Below are 12409 nucleotides of genomic sequence, written 5' to 3' on the forward strand. Positions count from 1 at the left end.
AAACAATTATATTTTGATAAAATACCTTCTAGTCTGAACAGTTCTGTTTGAACTGTTCATCTCTCCCTGATCCCTTGTAACCAAGATTAGTTTTGTTCCAGTAAGACAATCTATGCTGTCAGGGTAAGATGTTCTGATTGGTCTGTTCCCACATGGAAAAAGCGTAAAGGCTCAGGTAGACATTTGTGCCGGTAACACCTCATTTGGGAAAATGCCAGCTGAAGAATTTAGAAGTAGCTCTCAAGCAACGCTTATTTTGAATCCATTAGGTCCACAAAGCTAATTCAGTTGGATAAATAAATACTTGAAAAAGCCATCACTTTTGGACCTATCTATAAATAATTGAGAGTACGATCAAATTCCAAATCAAAAGACTTAAGATAGTCATTCACAAAAAAATTTGCAAATGTGAGTAATCAACTGATCAATATAATTTTTTCCACTATTCACAGAATTTTAGGGAAATAAGACCGATAGCATTGTTAGGAACAATAAGGTTTCCTTGTTACAAGTAGGCACCCATAGGTATAAGCCTGTATAAAGATTGCTTCATTAACTACATAATTTAGAGGATACTACATGCTTCAGCAGCATGTATACTCAAATTACAATACAGATACTAACATGGCACTTGCACAAGGATAATATGAAAATTTGAGAAGTATTCCATATTTTTCATTCTTCAGATGCAAGAAATGAAAAACAATTATTAAAAAGTTGATTACAAAATTACAAGTATAACAATACACACAATTCATATAATTAAATTTAGTTTGACATCAGTGTATTAAATCTTCACCTCAGATAGGCGTTTACATAACATAAACTTTACAAAAATTTTCAAATTAGACAACATTGTCATTTTATCCCAAAGAAAAATAATATTAAGACCTAGAAAAAAAAGGAATAAAACTGTTTCTATATGGAATGCAATCGGAAAGGACATGTTAATGAACCTATATATTATAAAATAATGTAGAATTCAAAGTATATCTAGGAGAAAATAAAATAAATTATGAACATTATGCAAACATAGAATATAGAATATTTTAAAATATACATTTTCATGCAATATTTCAGAAATATTTTATCTTCTGTACTACTCATTTCAACAGGTAAGTTAAAATTATTTCTGATTAAAAAATCACAAACCCTGAAGAAATCATTGTACATGTATACAAAAACTATTTAATACATTTTGACATCCAATGCAGGCAATTCACTTGGAAGAATTCTGCGGAATCCATGAATTTTTACAGTAAAATATTGGTGTTGCCAGGCACTGGTGGCTCATGCCTATAAACCCTAGCTACACAGGAGGCTGAGATCCGAGGATCATGGTTCAAAGCCAGCCTGGGAAGGAAAGTCTGTGGTACTCTTATCTCCAATAATCCACTAGAAAACTCAAGTGGAGCTCTGGCTCAAGTGGTAGAGCACTCATCTTGAGCTGAAAAGCATAGGGATAGATCCCAGGCCCAGGGTTCAAGCCCCATGACCGACCAAAAAATAAAAAAAAGATATTGCTCTTAGGACTTAGGTGAACAATTTGTGCAGCCTTCCAAAACTTCATAGAGGTAATGATACATACTTATCTTTTTGGCAATATCAAATGCAGTTTCTTCTATGTTGTTCTTCAGGCCTGGTTTTATATAATGGTTCAAAAGAAGGAGATCCAGTGTATCTTTGCTATCTCAATTCTCAGCAGCAAGATGTGAGGGTGTCAAGAGGCCTTTAGTTTGGGCATTGGTATCTGTATCATGATGAAGTAGGAAAGAAGCCACTCTGGTATTATTCCACGTATATGCACTATGCAGGGGTGTCCAGTCATCTACAGTTATTGCATGTGCCACTTGAGACACCAACTCACTGACAATGCCTAAGTGTCCACTGTAGGCTTCTCGATGAAGAGGGGTATACTCATCGTCATCCCTACTATTCACATGAGTGGCCTTTTGGGAAAGAAGTCTCCGCACTGTAGTAAGCCGAATATTTTTGGCAGCCCAATGAAGAAACTTGCTTGGATCCTTCTCCATTTTTTTCTTGCAGTTGATACCATTCCTTACTTTTTCATGTTGTTCCTCATATTCCTAAGAATTTTCTAACCAGAGACTTTGAGTGCCAGTGAGAATGAGGTGTCCATGTATTTCCCTAATAGTTCATATTATTTGAACTGGTCAGAAATATTCGTTGAATTTTCTGCATCTGTTTATTCACCATTATTTGTTTTCTCTTTTTCCAATTTTACTATTCGAAATTATTCTAACTGGAGAGTAGGGAATTTATGGAGAGCAGAGGAAAGATGTTCCTCCGTATTCAAACATACACACTGAAAATGAGGACCAGTGATGTCTTCATGTGCAACTTATTCTAGGAATGAGGAAATAGGATCTAATGCCTTCTATATAAATGATTTGGGAAATGGCAAAGCAAAAAGTGAAATGATGCAACCAAAAATATAAAAGCAAAATAAATTAGGATAATTATGGAACAATCATATTATCCATGAGAACCAAGAAAGGGAGAGAGAGAGAGACAGATGTGCAGTGACCTAGCTAGCCACAAAATCTATGCCTCTGATCAATTTATAGAGCAAACAAAATTTTATTTTTTAAAAAAGATGGAAATAGAATTCATGTAATTACTTGAAGTTAGTAAATACATTTTTAGTAGCCTACATAAAGAGACATAACTTGGATCAAATTACAGAAAATCAACTAAATCCTTGATAATTCTAGTAACAGATCTGACTGAAATCAGTTGAATCACGCTTTTCCTGTACAATGAAGGAATAGGAGGGTAGTAAAGCAGCTAGAGAAGTCAGGGAGATGGTATCTGTGACAAAACTGTGGAAATTGGCATTGAGGATTTCTTACTCATGATCCACTTGCACTGGAAGCATGATTTTGAACTATTGCTTGCTGATTCTGAACTACTGATTTGAATATTATATTCTCCAAGAAAAAAATGTGAATTGATATTTAAGGACTACTAATACATTTTGACCTCCTCACTTTCAATCATCAACATCACATGAAGACTATAGACAGGCCTACTTTTTAGATGAAAGCAAATGTCTTTTAAAAAAACAAGGAATGTATGTAGTCATGCAAAGGACTTCTATTTTACTAATGCCTCATGCATTTTTCTAATGTTGGGTACCAATATATACTGGATCTATTAGAAAACTCTTAACGCTCATATGTTCAATGGTGAGTTCTCTTACACTATATCATGGTATTTTTTGTGTATGGTCTTAAGAATAAATTTACATTACTAACTTGTATTTCTGACAGGACAGTATCATCACTGTACACCTTGCTTCTATACTCTCATTTTTAAATTAATATCTAAGTATGTGCATTAGATACATATAGAGGAAAAAGTAGAAGCCACACTCATGGCTTATGTCATTAGTAGTAGTTAATCAGAAAGATGAAATGTGTGGATTGTGGTTTGAAAGCAGACCAAGGAATAAAAAGTTCATTAGATTCTGATTTGAAGGTAACCAGCAAAAGCTAGAAATGGAGCTGTGGTACAAGCAGTAAAATGCTAGCCTTGAGAAAACTGAAACAAAAAATAAATACTGGGACAAAGCCAGGTCCTGAGTTCAAGCCCTAGTATTTGCACCAAACAAATGAATTAATTAATAAGGCAATTAATTAATTAAAAATAAATTAAGTGGTCACATGTGGAGAGGCAGATAAAATGTAACATGCGTGGTGATGGTTTATGTATTATTTTGTAATAAGGCATATTATCATTTGTCCTAATCACTAATATTTTATTTGAACTTTTTTGTACAATAAACCCTGAATTTAGCATGCATATACATGCATGTGTATGTGTGTATGTGTATATGTGTGCATGTGCTGTTGCAATGTTGCTTGCCAATGTGGACAGGGTGAGGCTGAAAAGAGCTAACTGTGTTGCAATGTTTTTATTTATCAGTCTTCTGTCATGTCATTTCAGTGGAACCACCCGTCTGTACATATTATTTGTCTAATAATAACGTCATCATAATCAAAGCATTTACAACATTAAGTTAGATAAAGAGACTGCTTTCAGCTCTTATTGTATGTTAGGTAAGAAGATACAGACATAATTAGGTAGTAAGTTATTGCTGTAAAATCATTGTCAGTACAAAATATATATTTGACCTCTTAAATTGTTTATACTTTTAAGATACACTCATGGAGTGATTTGGACCGACTTTACCAAACAGATATTACTCTCTCGTTATTCCTGTAAAACACAAATTGGATAAACTCTTTCCGGATTTCTGTTGAAAATCACTTTCTTTGCAAGATCATATCTAGTCTCACTAAGAGATCATCAAACCCATATTACGTTTGAATATCCCATCTTATTGATTGAAAGTAAGTATTGTGGATATGCTTGTTAGATATTCCTTTCAAAAATGAACAAACAAAAAGCATGTGTCATGTCCAGATTGTGGACGTATTTGAAAGTGTTTTGTACATGCACAGGGATCTTTACTAATGGCTCTTTTGTGGGAGTAACTATGGCAATTTTAACAAATAAGGCTTACATAACATCCCAGAGCAAGTCTTGCAATTTCTGAAAATCCTTTGAATATTTTAGTTTTATTTCAGTTCATTGACTATAGAGATAAAATTTCTGAAATAAAAATTGTTAAGATCTGTAAATGTAAGTGGGTATATAGGCATTTTTATGCATCATTTTATGAAAACCCAGTTTTTATGAAAGTAAATGGAATAGAATAAAAGAACGTAAGTGAATTGGGTAAGCTAATTATTAGTATAACTTTGTTTTCTATTAACAGTCCATTGAATGTACATGATGCACTTAAATTATTTCCTTTGTGTCTCTGTACTTCAGTTATTTTTAGACTCTCTTTAGTTATAAGTGAACTTTTAGTATAAATAATGTTCTCTTTAAATGATTAGGATTAGCCTTTTGTTTTGTGTCCTACTCCCAAGAAAATGAGTTATTTTTAAGTGTTAATAGTTTATCATTATCATTATCATTATCATAGGGAATCATTATCATGATCATAGGGAATTTAAAAATGCAGTAGTATTGATGTCTTTTTAAACCAATTGTATTCACAAGTTGGAGAGTCTTAAATTCATACTTAGGTCTTGGTGTCTATGATTTTTACCCTCTCGTTCCTAACATTAATGATAGGTCAGACTGCATTTTTGGGTATATGAAGGGTAAAATATTTATCTGGGGTCAAAAGTGATTTTTATATCAGTCTTATTTTAATAACATTTTAAAGTAGTACATTTCTCTCAAAATGTTGGTTATAAAAAACAATGAAAACACTTCTAATGGTAAACAATTTAGGTGAGCTACAATGTGGAAACGATTGCTCCAAAAGACCTGCAGTCTGTTTCCATCAGGAATTGGGCAGGTCATTCTTTCAGTAAGAATGGGGTAAGAGATGGGGTCCCCAGGCAGTACAGTGTTAAGTGAAGGAATAAAATATGATTTCTACTATTTTGAGCTAGAAACCAAGAATGTTATAGTTTAGCAGTTCCTTTCACCAGAGAGGTATAAATTGATTATGAACTTGGAATTTTCGTATTACAGTTACTTATTTTCTTTTTTGTTGTTGTTGTTGGTCATGGGGTTTGAACTCTCGGCTTGAGTACTGTCCCTGCACTCTTCCACTCAAGGCGAGCACTCTGCCACTTGGACCACAGTGCCACTTCCAGCTTACTAGTGGTTTATTAGAAATAAGAGTCTCACAGTCTGTCCTGCCCGAGCCGGCTTTGAACCTCAATCCTCAGATCTCAGCCTCCTGAGTAGCTAGCATTATAGGTATGAGCCACTGGTGTCCGGCTTAATTACCTATTTTCTAAGAAAGATGAAGTGAAATATTATTAGAGTGTGCACAATAATTTTGGGAAATTTTCCTAGAATTAGTAGCCTGAGTGCTGGTATTTAGTTATAAAATAGAATGAGGTTATTTGATATGGTGGGACTGGACCGCAGGCTAACACTTACTATGTGTGCAAAGTTGTACTAGTAATTCCAACTCTGAAGACTTAAATATCATCATCTTAGAATTAAAAATAGAAGTAGTTCCACTTTATGGGATTATTGTAAGGATTAAATTAGATACCAAAGGTAAAGCACTTGGAAAAACAATCAGAGTTTGATACTTTGTACCTGTTATTTTATCATGTGATATATTCTAATATTTTTACTGTGATTTTTATATTGTGTCTATTTAGGATATGCAAAGAGATGTATTGACATTCATTGCGTTGTTCACTTTTTTGTCATTATGAGGATAATACCTACAAAGAAAATTTCTGAGAAGTAAATTATCATATTGACTCATGGTTTAAGATCAGATGTCTCCATTGTTTTTAATTATATTTTTATTAAATAGTTTTACGAAAGGTTTTCCATTCAACGAATCAGTTTATAAGAACAATGGATCTTTACATAACTTTCTCACATCCTTCCAAACCTCACCCCACTTTCATTTTTTCTAGTTTCATACTATCTGCATTGAATATTATGGCTTCACTCTCTACTTCCAGAAGTCCCTTTATTCCTTCCCTTTGACTTCCCCTCACATTTTCCAAGTGATATTTTCCTGGTATTCATTTTGTTGGATTAAAAGTTCAATTTTATAAGAAATTACACCTTTCAAATACTCCTCTGCAAATATCATGCTTTGATTAATATTGTTGTTTAACTTGCATAAAATTCCGGCTTCCAAATAAGCGTCCTTTGTGTGTCTGGCTCTGACCTCGTTTATTTAACATAATTTTAGATCTATCCATTTCTTTGCAACTGCTGTAACAGTCTTTATAATGGATGGGTGCAATCCAATTGTGTATATGTGCAACACTTTCTCCAACCATCCCTCTGCTAAAGGGTTTCTGGGCTGTTTCCATAAGTTCTCTACGGTTAATAGTGCAGTAGAGAACATGATTGTGAGAGTGATTTTACCGTAACCTTTTGGAAGAATTCACCACTATTTTTCTGGGAGCAATCCTCTAGCCAATTTTCCAGAATAAGCACATCCCTTCCATCATCTACATCACAATGTTTTTCAAGATCTCAAAAACACACTACCCCCTACAGTTCTCAATCAGCTAAAACCACACTGTGCCCATATTCTTTGTTGTTGTTTTTTTTGTCCAGTCAAGGGGCCTGAACTCTGGGTCTGGGCTCTGTACCTCAGCTTTTCTGCTCAAGGCTAATGATCTACCACTGGAACCACAGAGCCACATCCAGTTTCTTCTTTTTGCTTATGTGGTGCTGAGGAATCAAACCCAGGGCCTAATGCATGCAAGGCAAGAGCTCTACTACTGAGCCACTTTCACAGCCCTGATGTGCCCATATTCTCTTAATACATTTTTTCATAATTTTACACATGATTTAGTAAGAACCTTCTATGTGCTTTCCTAATGTGGGAATGAGGGATATGATAATAGAGTAAAAGTAAGAGATATGGAATTAATTAGCTATTATCATATTTAAAATAATTTTCAGCTCTAACTCATAGCCTCACTTACTATTATTTTAATCTTTATTTGATTACTTCACACCTATCCACTAAATTATAACATGTGATTTAAATACAAAGGCAAAAAGTGTGGTTTGACATTGACACTCATGTGTGAGGATGTACAATATGGGCAAATAAAGGGATTGGAATTAAAGCCATTACCCATTTTGTTAAATTGTTTTCTGAAACTGATTCTCACAATTCATATTTCATTCAACAACAAGAAACGTGACAATTCCCTTTTCTTTGCTCCTCATTAAAATTGTTTCCATGTTATTTTATAATGAAGGATGATTTCATAAATGTACTGTAGATACAAAAATATGTTAAAATATTTCTATATGTATGCATTGATATAAATATACACACATATAAAGGTTATAATGATAAATTATAACTTCTGTAACTGTAGAATTTACTAAATTATTAAAAACATGGACGACTCAGGCGTGGAATCCTGGCTAATCAGGAGGCTGAGATCTGACAATCATGGTTTGAAGCTATCCTGGGCAGGAAAGTCCATGAACGTCTTATCTCCAAACAACCAACAGAAAATCAGAATTGGAACTGTGGCTCAAAGTAGTAGAGTGATAGCCTTGAGAGAAAAGACTCAGAGATATCACCCAGGCTCTTAGTTCAAGAACTAAAATCTACCCCAAAAAAGTATTTAATTTACACTTGTGAAGAGTATTTCCTTCACCCAAATGCACATCCATGCTCATTTGCAAGGTAACTCTGTTATGTCTGGAGTACCACATAATATTATCACTTAAGTAGAAAACACTGCAACATGGGTAAACTATCTCTCATGGATTTTTCTCCACTCAAATATTCAAATCTTGCAACTATTCCCATTATTTAAAGTCATAGCTTTTTTTCTTTAATACCCATAATATTAGAATTTGAATTGAGTGTCTTATGTCTCATAAATGGATGTTCTTACTACTTGGGCATGCCCCTAAACCTAAATTATCCTGATTAACTTTCAGAAAGAATCTCGCTTCCTACTTGTGTATGATCGTGGGCTCAGTCCACTTCATGTTATTCTTCCTGGAATTTAGAATAATAGGTGCCCGGCATTGTGAACAGATCATTCTGACCAGTCTGAGCTTTAACCACTATCCTCACAACAGTAGACTCCCATGTAGTCAGGATTTTCAGAAGCTTATCATAGCTATTTTTTTTTAAAAAAATCTTTGCATTTCCTAAAGGTTCTTGAGTACTGAGTTAATTTTTGTTCTCTTCAGTTGTTTTGTTTCTTTTGAATGTATGTGTTGAGTTGTTCCTAATTTTTCCTTTCGTTTCTTTAATCTTTTTTTCTTACTCTTATAACTGTTATTTTAGGTGAAAATGTGTGTGTATGGTTTTTTTAAAAAAAGTATCTACTGACGTTTTGGTCTTTTTTGTTCCTTCTTTGTCATTCTTTTTACTTTGTCATCTTTTGTTGTTTTTGCATGAATTATTTGCCGGGCGTGGTGGTGCGCACCTGTAATCCCAGCTACTCAGAAGGCTGAGCCCGGAGGAACACTTGAGTCCAGGAGTTCTGGGCTGCAGTGCGCTATGCCGATTGGGTGTACACACTAAGTTTGGCATCAATATGGTGCCCTCCTGGGAGCGGGGGAACACCAGGTTGCCTAAGTAGGGGTTAACCGGCCCAGGTTGGAAACGGAGAAGGTAAAAACTCCCGTGCTGATCTGCTTGAATTATTTGTTGTTCTGCTCATCCTCATATATACCTGTCATTGATTATAAGACTTTATCCCCCATTGTGTACATACTTAATCCAAAAATGTATTACTCGATTCAAAACCTGTTAGGATTAAATTCCTTAATAGCAGTATTATTTATTTACACCTATACAATATTGGAAGTATTTTTATTTTTTAGTTTTTCAGGTCTCCTTTCTATCCCTCCCCTCTTCTCATCCTATCCCCTTTCATCTCTCAATATTACTTCTTTAAATTTTCATTACTTTTAAGAGTTTCACTTTTTACATTTAAATATTTGTCTTTTCATTTTTTTGTCTCTTTTTAAATTTTTTTTCTCTCTTTCCTATCATTCTTTCCAATCCATTTCCCTCTGTGAGATTAGGACTTGGTTAATTTCACTCTCCTTTTACCTTTCCACATCCCTCTAAACCTACTTTTCCCCACCTTTCTCCCTAAATATAATAATTTCTGGTTTGTCAAATTCTTCTTTGCTATTCTTAGTCCATTAATACATAGTTGTTTAATGTTGAATAGACTGTATCTCTTGAACTAGATTGTATCTGCAGACTTTTGACTATGCAATTACAGGACTTTGTTTGATGTTTGCCTTAAAATGGTGTTCTAGCACAAAACTGACATTACTTTCATCCCAAATGGGAAGAAAAAGCAAGAAAAACACAAGGAAAATGGCAAGTCCGGGTATCTCAATGCCCACTCAAGATAATCAGGTGACAGAACAGATAATGAATAATCCGGAGGAGAGTTCCCAAAAACCTCTACAAACACTTCTGTAAACATGGTGAATGAAAAGATTGAAACCCTGCAAAGGACTCAGTGTGAGCGTGATAGGGAGAGAGAGGAGGCAAACCAAAGATCAAAACAGGAAGCTCATGGGCTTGAGGAATCTACTCAAAGATTGATACTGGAATTGTGTGAGCAAGATGGGAACACTCAAAGAGAAATGAAAGTATTGTGTGAGCAGGCTGAGATCAGTCAAAGAGAACTACAAAAGTTGCATGAACATGAGAAATCTAATCAAAGAGTAATACAAGAATTGCAAGAGCAGGATGAACGTAGACAACGATCAATAGAGACATTCATGGAATCAATAAACAGACACCTGAAAGGAGTCAGGGAGCCCACAAAGGGAATGCTGAATGGAGCCCAATAGAAGGAATGGGAGTCCAAGGAAACCATAACCCATCAACTAAGTGCTTTGGGAATGAACACTGAACACCAAATTAAGGAAGTAAAGAATTTCATACAAGATCTAAAACAAAGCTCCAACAAAGAATTTGAAGCCATAAAAGCTGACCAATTAGAAGGAAAAGAAATGAAAAATAAAGTAGAAAGTCTTGACAGTACGTTAGACCATGCAGAAGATTGAATCTCCGGCATTGAAGACAGCCTAGGCATTATAGAGAAAGAACATACAACTATCAAAGTCAAATTCAAGAAATATGATAGATCTATTCAACACTTGGAAGACACCATCAGAAGGCCTTATCTGAGGGAAATGGGTGTATAGGAGCACATAGAGACAGAAATTAATGGTCTAGAAAATTTGTTTAAGAGGATCCCAACAGAGAACTTCCCAACACGCAAGAAGATAGGCATATTCAGATACACGAAGCTTTTAGAATTCCAAATAGACCAGACAAGAACAGGACATCCCACTGTCACATTATAATCCACATAGGATCAATTCAGACCAAGGTAAAGATCCTTAAAGCTGTGAAGGAGAAAAGATCAGTCACTTATAAAGGAAAACCAATTAGAATCACCACAGATTTCTCAACAGAGTCAATTAAAGCAAGAAGAGCCTGGAATGATGTATTCCATGCCCTAAAGACAAACAACTATCAACCAAGAATAGTGTACCCAGCTAAACTCTCCTTCATAACTGAAGGTAAAATAAAAATCTTCCATAGTAAAGAAAAACAAACAATATATCTCCACCAAATCAGCTCTACAAAAGATACTTAAAGATGTCCTACACATAGAAAACCAAGAAGACCACAATAAAGGCCAAGAAACCACACGCAAACCGAATCCAAGTACCATAGGAAGAACCCAGTAGGCGTAGCTCCCAAGAAAGTGGATAAAATGGCAGGAACACCCAAATACCTTTCAGTCCTATCTCAATATTAATGGATGTAACTCTCTAATTAAGCGACATAGACTGTCTAGTTTTTTTAAAATGCAAGAATGTTCTATCTGCTACCTTCAGGAATCACAACTTGCCCCCCCCAAAAAAACATTTTGAAAGTGAAAGGCTGGAACAAAATCTACCAAGCAAACGGACCCCATGAACAGGCATGAGTTGCAATCCTAATATCAGATAAAAAGACTTCAAATTAAAATTATTGAGAAGAGATAAAGAAGGTTACTATACACTAATTAAGGGATATCTCCTACAGGAGCATATTAAAATTCTAAATATTTGCCAAACAATAGTGCACCCAAATTTATCCAAGAAATACTACTTTAAATCTCACATAGATCCAAAGAAATTAATTGTTGGGGACTTTAACACACCACTATCCCCACTAAATAGATCAACTCGACAAAAACTCAACATAGAAACCGCCGATCTAAACAAGTGCATACATCAACTGATTAGCAGACATCTAGCGAATATTCATCCAGCAGCATCCAGAGTACACTTTTTACTCAGCAGCACATGGAACATTTTCCAAAATACACCACATTTTAGGTCACAAACAAACTTGTCAAAATTCAGAAACATTGAATTCATATCTTGCATTGTCTCAGACCAAAAGGGAATAAAATTAGATCTCAACACAAAAAGTCACCAAAGAAAATCCAGTAATACATGGAGGTTGAAAAACACACTTTTGAAACCTCAGTGGGTCATGGAAGAGCTGAGAAACGAAGTTCAAATGTTCATGATATTCAACAAAAATTGTCACAGAGATTATCTGCTCCTCTGGGACACAGCAAAGGCATGATTCAGAGGCAACTTTATAGATCTGTGTTCCTACATCAAAAAATTGGAGAGATCTGAAACCAACAATTTAATGAGATCTGACACTCCTTGAAAAAGAGCATCAAGATAAACCCCAATCCAGTAGATGGAAAGAAACTACAGAAAGCATTATACTCAATGGTGAAAAACTAAAGCTATTTCCGATAAACTCAGGAACGAGACAAGGATGCCCACT

The 12409-nt window shown here is 34.9% G+C and overlaps 1 pseudogene; it reads left to right on the forward strand.

Moving 5' to 3' along the window:
- The first annotated feature begins 579 nt into the window (after positions 1-579).
- Positions 580-676, forward strand: LOC122097310 (annotated as a pseudogene).
- The last annotated feature ends 11733 nt before the right edge of the window (positions 677-12409 follow it).

This window comes from Dipodomys spectabilis, unplaced genomic scaffold (assembly GCF_019054845.1).
Source record: "Dipodomys spectabilis isolate Male_0828 unplaced genomic scaffold, ASM1905484v1 ptg000421l, whole genome shotgun sequence".
Lineage (NCBI taxonomy): Eukaryota > Metazoa > Chordata > Mammalia > Rodentia > Heteromyidae > Dipodomys > Dipodomys spectabilis.